This window comes from Dipodomys spectabilis, unplaced genomic scaffold, assembly GCF_019054845.1.
Source record: "Dipodomys spectabilis isolate Male_0828 unplaced genomic scaffold, ASM1905484v1 ptg000307l, whole genome shotgun sequence".
NCBI lineage: Eukaryota > Metazoa > Chordata > Mammalia > Rodentia > Heteromyidae > Dipodomys > Dipodomys spectabilis.
In genome coordinates this window covers 3,820,280-3,831,340 of record NW_024870984.1, presented here as the reverse complement: position 1 = coordinate 3,831,340, position 11,061 = coordinate 3,820,280, and the positions used below count along the sequence as shown (strand labels likewise).

At 39.6% G+C, this 11,061-nt stretch overlaps 1 pseudogene; it reads left to right on the top strand.

Annotated features, from left to right (window-relative positions):
- Nucleotides 1-939: 939 nt before the first annotated feature.
- Nucleotides 940-8,551, top strand: LOC122127666 (annotated as a pseudogene).
- Nucleotides 8,552-11,061: the final 2,510 nt, after the last annotated feature.

Genomic DNA, 11,061 nt, shown 5'->3' with positions numbered 1-11,061 from the left:
AGCTCCCAGCCTTCTGAGGAGCTAGGATAAAAGCCCTGAGCCATTGATGCCTAGTTAATCTCTTCTTTTAAATTTGATAATTTTTGCTTTCTTTTGATTTCTTATTCTATCAAATTATGTGTGCAATACCTTTTCCACACACTCAAGGCTCTCTATCACCCTGACCCTTGACTCTTTCCTGGAGGCTGTTCTCCAAAAGTTCCCTCGACCACTATGAACTCTATGAGGGGCCCATATGCTAGATGTTCAGGGCAAAGGTGGTAGAGGAGTCAGAGACGCCCACAGGGATTGGGGGGGGAGGGCGGATACAGAAGAAAGTGAGCACTGCAGGTATGTGCAGCATCAGTGCAGGAGCGGGCAGCCCATTGGGTTGATGATGTGGGCACACCTGGAGGCAGGTGGGGCCAGCCTGGAGGCAATGGTGCTTCTGCTGCATCCATGGCTGCATTGCTGCTATTGCCTCTGCAGGGAAGGTGCGCGTTGGCTTTGCCTAGAGCCTGAGGATGAGAGGCAGCTGCTGGCTGGCCAGGACTTGCTTCCCGGCCTCTGGCTCATCCTGCAGCTGCCTGAAATTCAGATAGGCCACTCCGAGGAGGTCGGGCATATTCCCAGGCACTAGCTGTCGTGCTGAGGCCCTTGACCTGGTGGAGAAGCCGGTCCTCGGGGGCTCAACTGACCGCATGGGACTCAGGCTGCTGATTACCAGCATCTGGTGCTCGCAGGCGCTGGACAGGGCCCACAAGCCAGTCCTCAGGAGGTGGCAGCAGGATCAGGCATGGTGCGATGGGCCAAGGCTCCTGAGTCCCTGAGGACTTGCTGTCCTAGTCCCTGCTGCTGCTGGCGCCCAAGCCCGAGGAGCGCACACTGCTAGCTTAGAGGTTCTCTGCCCAGTGGCAACCCCCCCTCAGCCGTGGGGCTTCTCAAGGACTCAAGCCTGAGATGGATGCTGGGTGCCAAAGGCCTCATGTGCAGCCTGCCTCCCTTTCAACTACAGCCACATTGAAGACTACAACACGTGCTGACTCGGCTCCACTGTGCAGCTTCAGGGATGAAGAGGTGGAACAGCGGCCCACAGACCATCTCAGTGGCTGCATTGAAGCCCAGAAGGCAGTGCCCGTGGCTCCCCATCTTGGACAAAAGAACCAGGCGTGGCAGTGGTGGCTGGGCTAGATCGGCCTAGCAAACCATTTAAGTACGATTTATTTGCGAGTACACTGTTTTCTTGATGTGTGTAAAGCATTAGTTTTGTTAGGTGAATAGGTGTACATGTCTACATTCTGACCAGATTCATCTAATTGAACATTTTTATTGATTTACTTTATTGGTATTATAAAGAGCATGTAAAGAGGGATTACAATTAAATGAGTCAGGTAATGAATACATTTCCATTTGTACAGTGTCTTCTGTTTCCTCACTCTTTCCCAGCCCCTTCCTCCCATTAATTAAACATTTAGGGAATTCTCTAAAGGAAACATGGACTAATGTAAAATAAAATCTTTATGACAGTAGAGGCTTAACCCAATCACATTTATTTTTTTGTAGAATAGAGAAATCTATTTTCTGCAATGAAGAAACAGCCATGAGCTATCCTTGGAGACTGGAGGGAAGTTGCTGAGCAACCTAACCTGGGCACTAAGGAGAAGATCAATTGGCCTGAAAGGATGCCTGAAAGAAGGCAGAGCTGCAGCTACGTGAGATGATCAAGCAGGTCCAGGGCATTGTAGAGGTGACATACTTACTTCCCTACTGGTGATATTCACATGCCATACATAGCTTTATTTGCTGTATAAAAGAAAGGAAAGTTTAAAAAAAATTTAGAGAATTTTCCAATGAAAAGGCAAGCCTTACTAACATTTATGTTGTGGTCAATAATAAAGAATGAAAAAAGGTTCAGTATAAATAAAGTACTGTGAAGATACTCTTTTATGAATCATGAAATTTGGTCCATGGAGCACAAATCTAACTTTATATGTTTTACAGTCCTGGGATATAATACATACAGTGATACTGAAGTTTTCTGCTATCATTAGAAAAGGTACCTTTCCACACTGTGAAATCCTACATGATTTTGCACTAATTAAGGAGTAAAGTGTCTTATTCTATTTCATTAAAGAAAAATAATTGTTTTGTTTGGCCCCAAATGGCAAGTTATTCTCAATGATCATGAACTATTTTGAACCTAATAAAGCTGTTTTGAATTTGAGTTCATTTTTTTTCTGCCAGTTCTTCTGGGACATGAACTCAGTGACTGGGTGCTGCCCTGTAGCTTTATAACTCTTGGCTAACATTCTACTGCTTGAGCTACAGCTACAGTTTTATTTTTTCAGGTTTGTTTTTCACTGGTTGAGATAAGAGACTCATGGACATTTTTGCACCAAATGGCTTCAAACCATAATCCTCAAATCTCAGCCTCCTGAGTGCTTGGATTACAAGTGTGAACCATCAGTGTGTGACTTTTGTTTTGCTATTTCATATTAAATTTTCTCAAATGAGCCTAGAAAATGTATCAATTTGTGCTTCTATGAATGAGTGAATGCATTTATTTCTTCTGTGAAGTTTCACAAACTAAAGAAGATTTAAGGGTCTTTTTTTCAGACCTGAGAAGCAAACTAAGGTCCTGACGCTTGCCAGCAAGTGCTCTTCCATTTAGCAAAATCCCCAACACTAAAATTAGGATTCCTAACTCTAAATAACACAGGATTCAGAGACTCAGAGGAAACTAGTTTGTTGACCACTGAATAGAATGAAAACCAATCACAAGATGAAAGTTCATGAAGGCTGGGAAAATGTAGGCTCAGACAAATAACTCTGTTCTTCTCCCTGCTTCCTGTCTTCACCATTTTTAAACCAGTCCTGGGGCTTGAACTCAGAGTCTGGGCATTTTCCTGAGCTTTGTATGCTTAAGTCTAGCACTCTACCACTTGAGCCACAATGTACTTCTAGCTTTTTCTGTTTATATCTTACTGAGGAATCAAACCCAGAGCTTCATGGCTGCTAGGCAAGCACTCTCCCACTAAGCCATATTCTCAGCCCTCACTTTTTGTTCTTGAGACAAGATATTCAACTTCAACTCAGGCTGGACCATGTCAATTGTTTTTAGTATTAATTCACTTAGGAGAATATGCAGTGTAAAGCTTGCTTGTACCAATGTCTGCCATCTAATTATTTCTTGGTGTAGGCCTCTAAGTTGGGTAGTGTATGATTTCAGTTCTTCAGTTTCACAGTTGGTAGAATACTAGTAGAGATAAAAGTGTGTTTTCTAAAAAAATCCTTATTGATGTTTGAGGTCTAAAAATGTCATAGCATGAATTAAATCTTTGGTGTTTATGGATTTTTTGTCTACACTTATTATAATTTATTTGTTATTAACAATTTTATTTTCTACTACAAAGGCAATATATGGAGGATTTAGTTACATTTGACTGATAGATTTAGTGATCCTTTACCTATGGAGGGAGTCACAATCCAGAGACCCTTGACATAGATGATAATCCTAGGAGTAGCAATAGGTCAACTGCAATAATTACAAGAAACTGCATTTATTTTTGTGTTGGTCCTAGGCATTAATCAAGGCCTGAGTAGTGTCCTAGAATTTTTTTTTATTGCAACTAAGACTATTACCTGATGATTTTAGCACATAAGAAAAAATATGCTCATGTGGCTGAGATACAAAGACTTATTATTGGGCCCCGTATGGCCTTGAAAATGCATCGGACACTTCTTTCCCCAAAAGAGATGGAAGTGGTTCTGTGTCTCAAGTGGTAGAGCAACAGCCTTGAGAGAAGAAGCAAAAGCATCGTGCCAATTCACTTAGTTCAAGTCTCCGTATTGTTATACATACACCAGTGTGTGTGTATAACACACACACACACACACACACACACACACACACACACACACACACACAAGAGAAAAAAGAAAAGGAAAAAACCCTGATAAGTTAATTAAGACTCCTAATGTAATAAAGAGGAGGCAACTTGAGGATTAATTTCTGTATTATTAGATTATTAAACCACAATCTACAGGTGATTTAAAGTAGCTGGGTCACCAGAGTTTCATTCTTGTTAATCTGTGTGTGTGTGTGTGTGTGTGTGTGTGTGTGTATGTGTGTGTGTGTGTGTGTGTGTGCATGTGTGTGCTCACATACCTTAGTACTAACACTTGAATTCAAGCCCTTATTCTCTTCCTTAGCTTTTTCTCTCAAGGTTGATTATTCCTCACTTAAGCTATATCTCCAGTCTGGCTTGCCTGTAACTCTAGCTACTTAGGAGACTGAAACCTAGAAGACTGTAGTTTGAAGCTCCCTAAAGCAGAAAAGTTGTAAGATTCTATCTCCAATTAACCAGAAAAAATAATGAGACCAGAGTCATGGCTCAGTAATTTTTCTGAGGTAACCGTGGACCTTTCCTTCCTTTTTCAAGTGCTTATGTAAAATACAGAGTCATATAGCTGTGTAATACACTCAACTTATAGACACATATGAGTATGCATATATTTTCATAATATGTACATTAAAAGAAATGCATGTTTTTGTTTCTATGATCAGGCCACACATCTCCTAGAAGGTGTTGAGTTCATCTAGCACCCACTGTTGTGCATATGGTATTATTCTAGAACGAGCAAGTGGTAGAAAAAGGCAGGATTTGTAGCACATAATTATCAGAATATCTTTCTTGCTGTATAATCTATATGTGTACACATGCACATTGTGTACATAGATTAAATTCGTTTCCTTGCACATGTTAGAGAAGTGTTAGCTAGCCCTGTTTTTAGCAGTTACTTTTGAATGAATATCATGAGTTCCATAGGTTGTGTTAGAACGCAGGGTTAGAATGCCTCTCATTACATACCTACATACCTGGAAGCACAAATGCTTACTTATTGATTGAGAATGGGATTGTTTTTTTTTTTTCCAGTTGTAGTGCTTGAACTCAGAATTGAGCACTGTCCCTTAGTTTCTTTTGCTCAAGGTTAGTGCTCTTCCACTTGAGCCGCCTTTTCTGTATATTTGGTACTGAGGAATCAAACCCAGGGCTTCATGCATACTAGGCAAGCATTCTACCACTAAACTGCATTTCCAGCTGAGAAGGGGATCTTGATAATTGTTTCCTATGCAATCTTGAACTCTGCTTTCCAAGTAAGTATTTTATAGGGGTGAGGACTACACTAATAGTAATTTTTAAATTTTTATATATTTCATTTTTCCCCTTTTTTATTGGAAGTACTGCGCCTAAAAGTGGTTCATCCTGTGTATCAGGATGTGTGGAGTGATGGAGGAGATGAGTCTCATAAAGATACATTGTTTGAATATACGAAAATTTCATAATCAAATCCCTTGGAAGAATGTGTGCTAATCAAAAAGTGAGAAAAAAATTACTACAGCTTTATATGGTATTTTCTTAGCTCATATGCTAGTAGGTGTTTTATTTAATTTTGAAAGTAACAGATTTTTGGTTGTATATAAATGTCATAATTCAAATCTAGGGTTTAAATTTTTCTCCCCAATCCATCTGCACAACCATATACCCCATTCCCCAAAGAATTCCATTGTTAGATATATATTGCCAGAACCTTTCCTATGCATATACAAATATCTATGTCCATGAGTATAAAATACATACATTACCGATTATATCATATATAGTTTGCTTCTCACTTGATAGAGCATCCTGTGGTGTTCAATGTATATGTCATATTGTACTGAATTAATCAGCCTGTACATGATCAGAGGCAATTTTAATGGTTTTATATTATTTTAGACACATCTCATTCCTCCTAATGTTTTGCACTAGTGAAGTACAAGAATACCATTGAAGCATAAAGGAAGTGGCTAGTTTCCCATGCCCTCCCTTCCCCCACAATTCTAATTTGTGATAGAGACTGCCAAAGAAGTATGGCTATAAATTCTTTTTAAAAATTAAGGACATTCTGCCAAGAAGCTACTCTCTTTTAAGAGAATGTGAAATTCAGTAGGAGTTAACATTTGTGAGCATTAAATATTGACATATGACTGTGTTTTCTAATATATAATTAACGGTGTGTGTGTGTGTGTGTGTGTGTGTGTGTGTGTGTGTGTGTGTGTATGTACCGAACCTGAGGGTGAATTCAGTGCCTGAGTGCTGTCCTGGAGCCTTTGTACTTGAACCACACCTCCATTTCCTATTTGTGGTGTTTAACTTGAGATTAGTTTCTCAGGGACTTTCCTGCTTGTCCTGACTTGGATAATCACATCTCAGGCTCCTGAGTAATTAGGATTACAAGCCTGAGCCACAGATGGCTAGCCATTATAATCCTCTGGTTCTCAGAATGACACTTCTCTTTTTTTGCTCCAAAAACTGGCAGTGGCTACTTGATTGGCCTGGATAGGAGCATCTTCAGGGATTGTGGTCGGGGCTTTAGAATAGAATGCAAGTAATACCTTCCCCAGCAGCTAATCTCCATCCTCATTACTGTCTAAATAAAACTTATAAATTGAGAAATTTGCTTTCAAAATTGAATTTCTATTAAACATATTGCCTTATTATTGCACAAAATAATGGACTCCATTATATTTTCATATATTTTGATAATATTCACTTTCATCATCCACTTTTGCCTGTCTCCTCCCATTGTTCCCCCGTTTTTACGTTTTTCCCTGTCTCCTTCCCTCTCTCTTGCCCTCTCTCTCTTTTTTCTCCCTCTCTCTTTTTCTCTCTCATTCTCTGCCTGCCTCTCTGCTAGTATTTGCTTTTCACTTTTTGCCTGCATTCCACCTTTTAAGCAAAGCCTCAAGTTCTGGCTTTATGCAGGTGAATTGGAATTAAGATTTTTAGCCAGGCACCGGTGGCCCTCACCTGTAATACTAGCTACACAATATGCTGAGATATGAGGTTCTGGCTTTAAAGCCAGCCCAGGCAGGCAAGTCCATGAGACTCTTATTTCTAATTAATCACCAGAAAACCAGAAATGGCTTTGTGGCTCAAGTGGTAGAGTGCTTGCCTTGAGCTGAAGAGCTGATTTGTAGTGCCCAAGTCCAGGGTTCAAGACCCATGAATGACCAAAAAATAAGTAAATAAAATATTTTCATAGATTTTTCTGTCAAAACATGATCATAAATTAATTTATTCACAAAGATACTATAGGAATTTAATTTTGTTGGGTAATTAACAACTATTTAAATTATTTTTGACAAATTATAATGAATCATGCTTTATGAATCTCATCTTATTCTGAAATATTATAAAAACAGTAGAGTTCTTCTACAGGATTCCAACCTAAAGGGAAGCCCTGTTCCATATCAGAAGTATATATCAACCATTTCTTTCTCCTGTACTCACCTTACCTTACATCTATTCATTTATTATTTTTATTTGTCAATTATCTTTAAGCAGTTGTACAAAAGAAGTGCCATGTAACAAAGCAGTTTATGAAGACAGTGCATATTGATCCATGCCATCCTTACAACATTCTACCCTCCCTGACACATCCCTTCCTTTACTTTTCTTAGTTTTGTGGTATATGCAATGAATTCCTTTTTAGAAAAGTAATTTAGTTTATAATTATTATAAAGAGGTTGTGTAGAGGGATTTCAATTTCATGAGGCAGATAAATACATTTCCTTTCATACAGCATCTTCTGTTCCCTCACTCTCATCCAATGAGCTCATTTACATTCTGTCCCTTCCTCCCTTCATTTGTCTACCCTTTCCATACCCTCCTCTTTAATGCACCCAATTCTTGGTATTGATATTTTCAGGCTTTGACCTAGTCTTTCTAAAGGTTATAGTATTTGGGCCACATTGGCAGCAGCGATGGTGGAGCAGGAAGGCTCCCAGAATGAAGACAACAATCACATGCAAGGTAAACTGCGTGAAGGGCACGACAGAAGTACTGGACCCTCTTCTTCAGGTACATGACCAAAGTAAGCCCTCTGGGGCTCAGGAGTTCATGTGCTCGGGAGCACACTCTTGTTCTTCCCTCATGGCCAGCAAAAGAGCACAGCAGCACTGTCCATGTTGGTGTTGGAGTCCCCAAAGAAGGCAGAAGTGGATATAGTGTCTGGCTAGGATGTTCAGTTTGATGGACCCCACTGATCCAGAGCCTTGAAGTGTTTCAGTTGGGGTTCCTGGAAACAGGGCCACCCCTGGTTCCATTTGCTTTGGGCATTGACTCTGTGGAAAGCGAGAACTACTGGGAACCTTGATACTACTTTCTACACTCCACAGACAGTGTTGGCTCTGCCAACATACTGGTGGAGGACTCCATGGCCCAAAGCTTCCCAGGCAAGTGGACATGCTTTTACCCCAGGCAGTGCTGCAGTTTCTCTATTGGAAAAACAAAAGCAGGTCTGTGGTCTTCATCATGTATGCATAGAAGTACCATCCAACAAACACGGGCCACCCTCTGTCCAATCCCTGCTCCACTTCATCTGGTTTCTGGTGCCAGCCATGGATGGCGCCAAGCTGACTGTATTCATGGTGCTGTATTAGTAGTGCTAGCCCTCCCTGTTCAGGCACCTGATGCATGACAAGTATCTCAACAGGACAGAACAGGACAGGACAGTTCTCCCTTAGGGTGCACCCAAGCTTTCGTCTTCCTATGGTGGTGCTAGGCCACCTGCTGGCCTCCATTATTTACTCTATCACCTAAAATGTTCTTTCTTATTTATGCTCTATGCATTAAAAATTTCTTCAAAGACAAGATAAACTGTTCATGGCTTTCATACTCACTGCTCTAAATCCTGAGATGCTTACATTAGGCCATTCTGCTTTGAGTAAAGACCCTCCAAATGGATTTTATAGAACCTTTCAAATGTTATACAAAAAATAAGGACTAAGTAAATGATGAATAAAGTACTTAATGGTTAGAAGACTCAATGTCCTGAAAAGATTTGCCTTAATTGCTCAGTACATGGAATATAATTCCAGACAAAATTCAGCTCGGTATTTTTTTAAAGAAACTTTTAAGGGCTGGCAAGGTGGCTCAGTGGTAGAGTGCTTGCCTTGCATACATGAGGCCCTGGGTTCGATTTCTCAGCACCACATAAGGAGGGGAAAAAATCCGGAAGTGGCGCTGTGGCTCAAGTGGGCGCTAGCCTTGAGCCTAAGAGCTGAGGGACAGCGCCCAGGCCCAGAGTTCAGGCCTACGACTGGACCAAAAAAAAAAAAAAAAAAAGAAACTTTTAAGAGGGCAGCGACTATTTCTTACCTTCCTAAAGAAGTATTTTTGTAGAATCAAAATGATCTCTTCAAAGTTTTAGGAAAAGTCAATAATAAATTCATCAATGCCTAGAGTTTTCTTGATTGGAATGCATTTAAAAGTACATTAACGAAATATGTGTAGATTCTGTTTGTTTTTCTCTTTCTTCCGTAAGTAGGTTTGATACATTTCATTTTAGCTAGTACTCTACCCACTAAGCTATGCCTTTAATGCATAATTTCGGGTTACTTAATATGCCAGAAAAGATAATAGTGATAATAATGCTATTAAGACCTTCACCCATCTAGATACCCATATTTTGTTTGTTTTGGTTTGTATTCTATCAGTATATTTGTATGTCATAAGGTTTGTTTTTGTTTTTGTGCTGTTCCTTGAGCTTGAAATCAGTACCTTGCCCTCTCCTTGAAACTGGACATTGTTAGCACACACCGGTAATTCTAGATACTCAGAGAGCTGATATCTGAGAATCCCAGTTTCAATCCAGCCCAAGAAGGAAAGACAAAGAGTTTCTTATCTCTAAATAATCCCCCCAAAAAATTTCCAGCATTTTGGGTGTTAATTGGAGATAGCAGTCTCACAGATTTTTCTCCCCTGGTTGGCTCTGAAACAAAATCTTCATCTCTTTGCCTCCTGCGTAGCTACGATTTCAAGCCTGAACTTATACTCTTTTATTCTTCTATTGTCTTCTATTCTTCTTTTGCTCCCCTATGAATATTTAAGAATCACCTAATTAAGAGGTTTAAAAATCCTGCTTTTGAACACAGCAGAGAACATCAATGAAAATAAAAGCTATGTCTGCTCAAGGGTAAAACACCGCCCTTGAAGGAAAATGCATAAGTGAGAAGGCAAGGTCCTGACTTTAAACCCCAATATCAGCACTCAAAAACGTTGTTTTCCTTGAGCTTTATATTAAATTGCTCAGAAAAACACCATTGTAGTAATATTTAGCGTTACTATTACAATCATCAGGTATATTTATTGATGTTATTCTTTATTTTCCTAAATTTTACTTACACATTTATATCCAGTAATGGAAAGACAAGATTACTGTTTCACAAGTATTTATGGCAGTTGAATATATGGATGAGAGGTGCATAAAAGTAGTTTGGATTGAAAATAGATATTTGCAAGCTCTTCACATAAGGAAATGATAATTGAAGAAGCTGTGAGCATGTATGAAATAAGCTACAGAAACCAGCAAGGAAAGATAAGGCATGATTTTGGAGAGCAAACAATTTTGGAAGAATAGAAAACAAGGAAAGTATTTAGCTTTTGGTAAGAACTTTGTAACCCACCTACACAGTAGACACATTTGATCCCTTATTACTAGTAAAAGGCATTTCAGTTAACTTTATTTTACAAAGTTAAACATGATTAACATTCAATTTTAACTCTTTCAGTTAAGCAATTAGTGTAGCCATGTGCCAGTAGCTCATGCTTATAATTCTAGCTATTCAGAGGGCTGAGATTTCCAGATCCTAGCTCAAAGTCAGGTTGGACAGGAAAGTCAGTGGGATTCTTCTCTTCAATTAACCACAAGAAAATTAGAAATGGCACTATGGTTCAATGTGGCAGCAATAGCCTTGCTATTAATCTCAGAGATAGAACCCAGGCCCTGAGTTCAAGCTTTTTGAAATTATTCTTAAAATACTTGTTCTCAGTAATTCTTTAACTTTTCTAGAAGAAGGTTTTAAACTTTGGGATTTTTTACTTCATGTTTTCAGCATGGTTTTTTAAGATATGCAGAGAAAAAAATATTATTTATATTCATGTGGAGTACATGGGCAGCAAAGATGGCGCTGAGAGGGAGTTGAGTGGACAGTGGAAATCAAAACGAAGGTGAAGGTTACCCCCTCTGACTCGG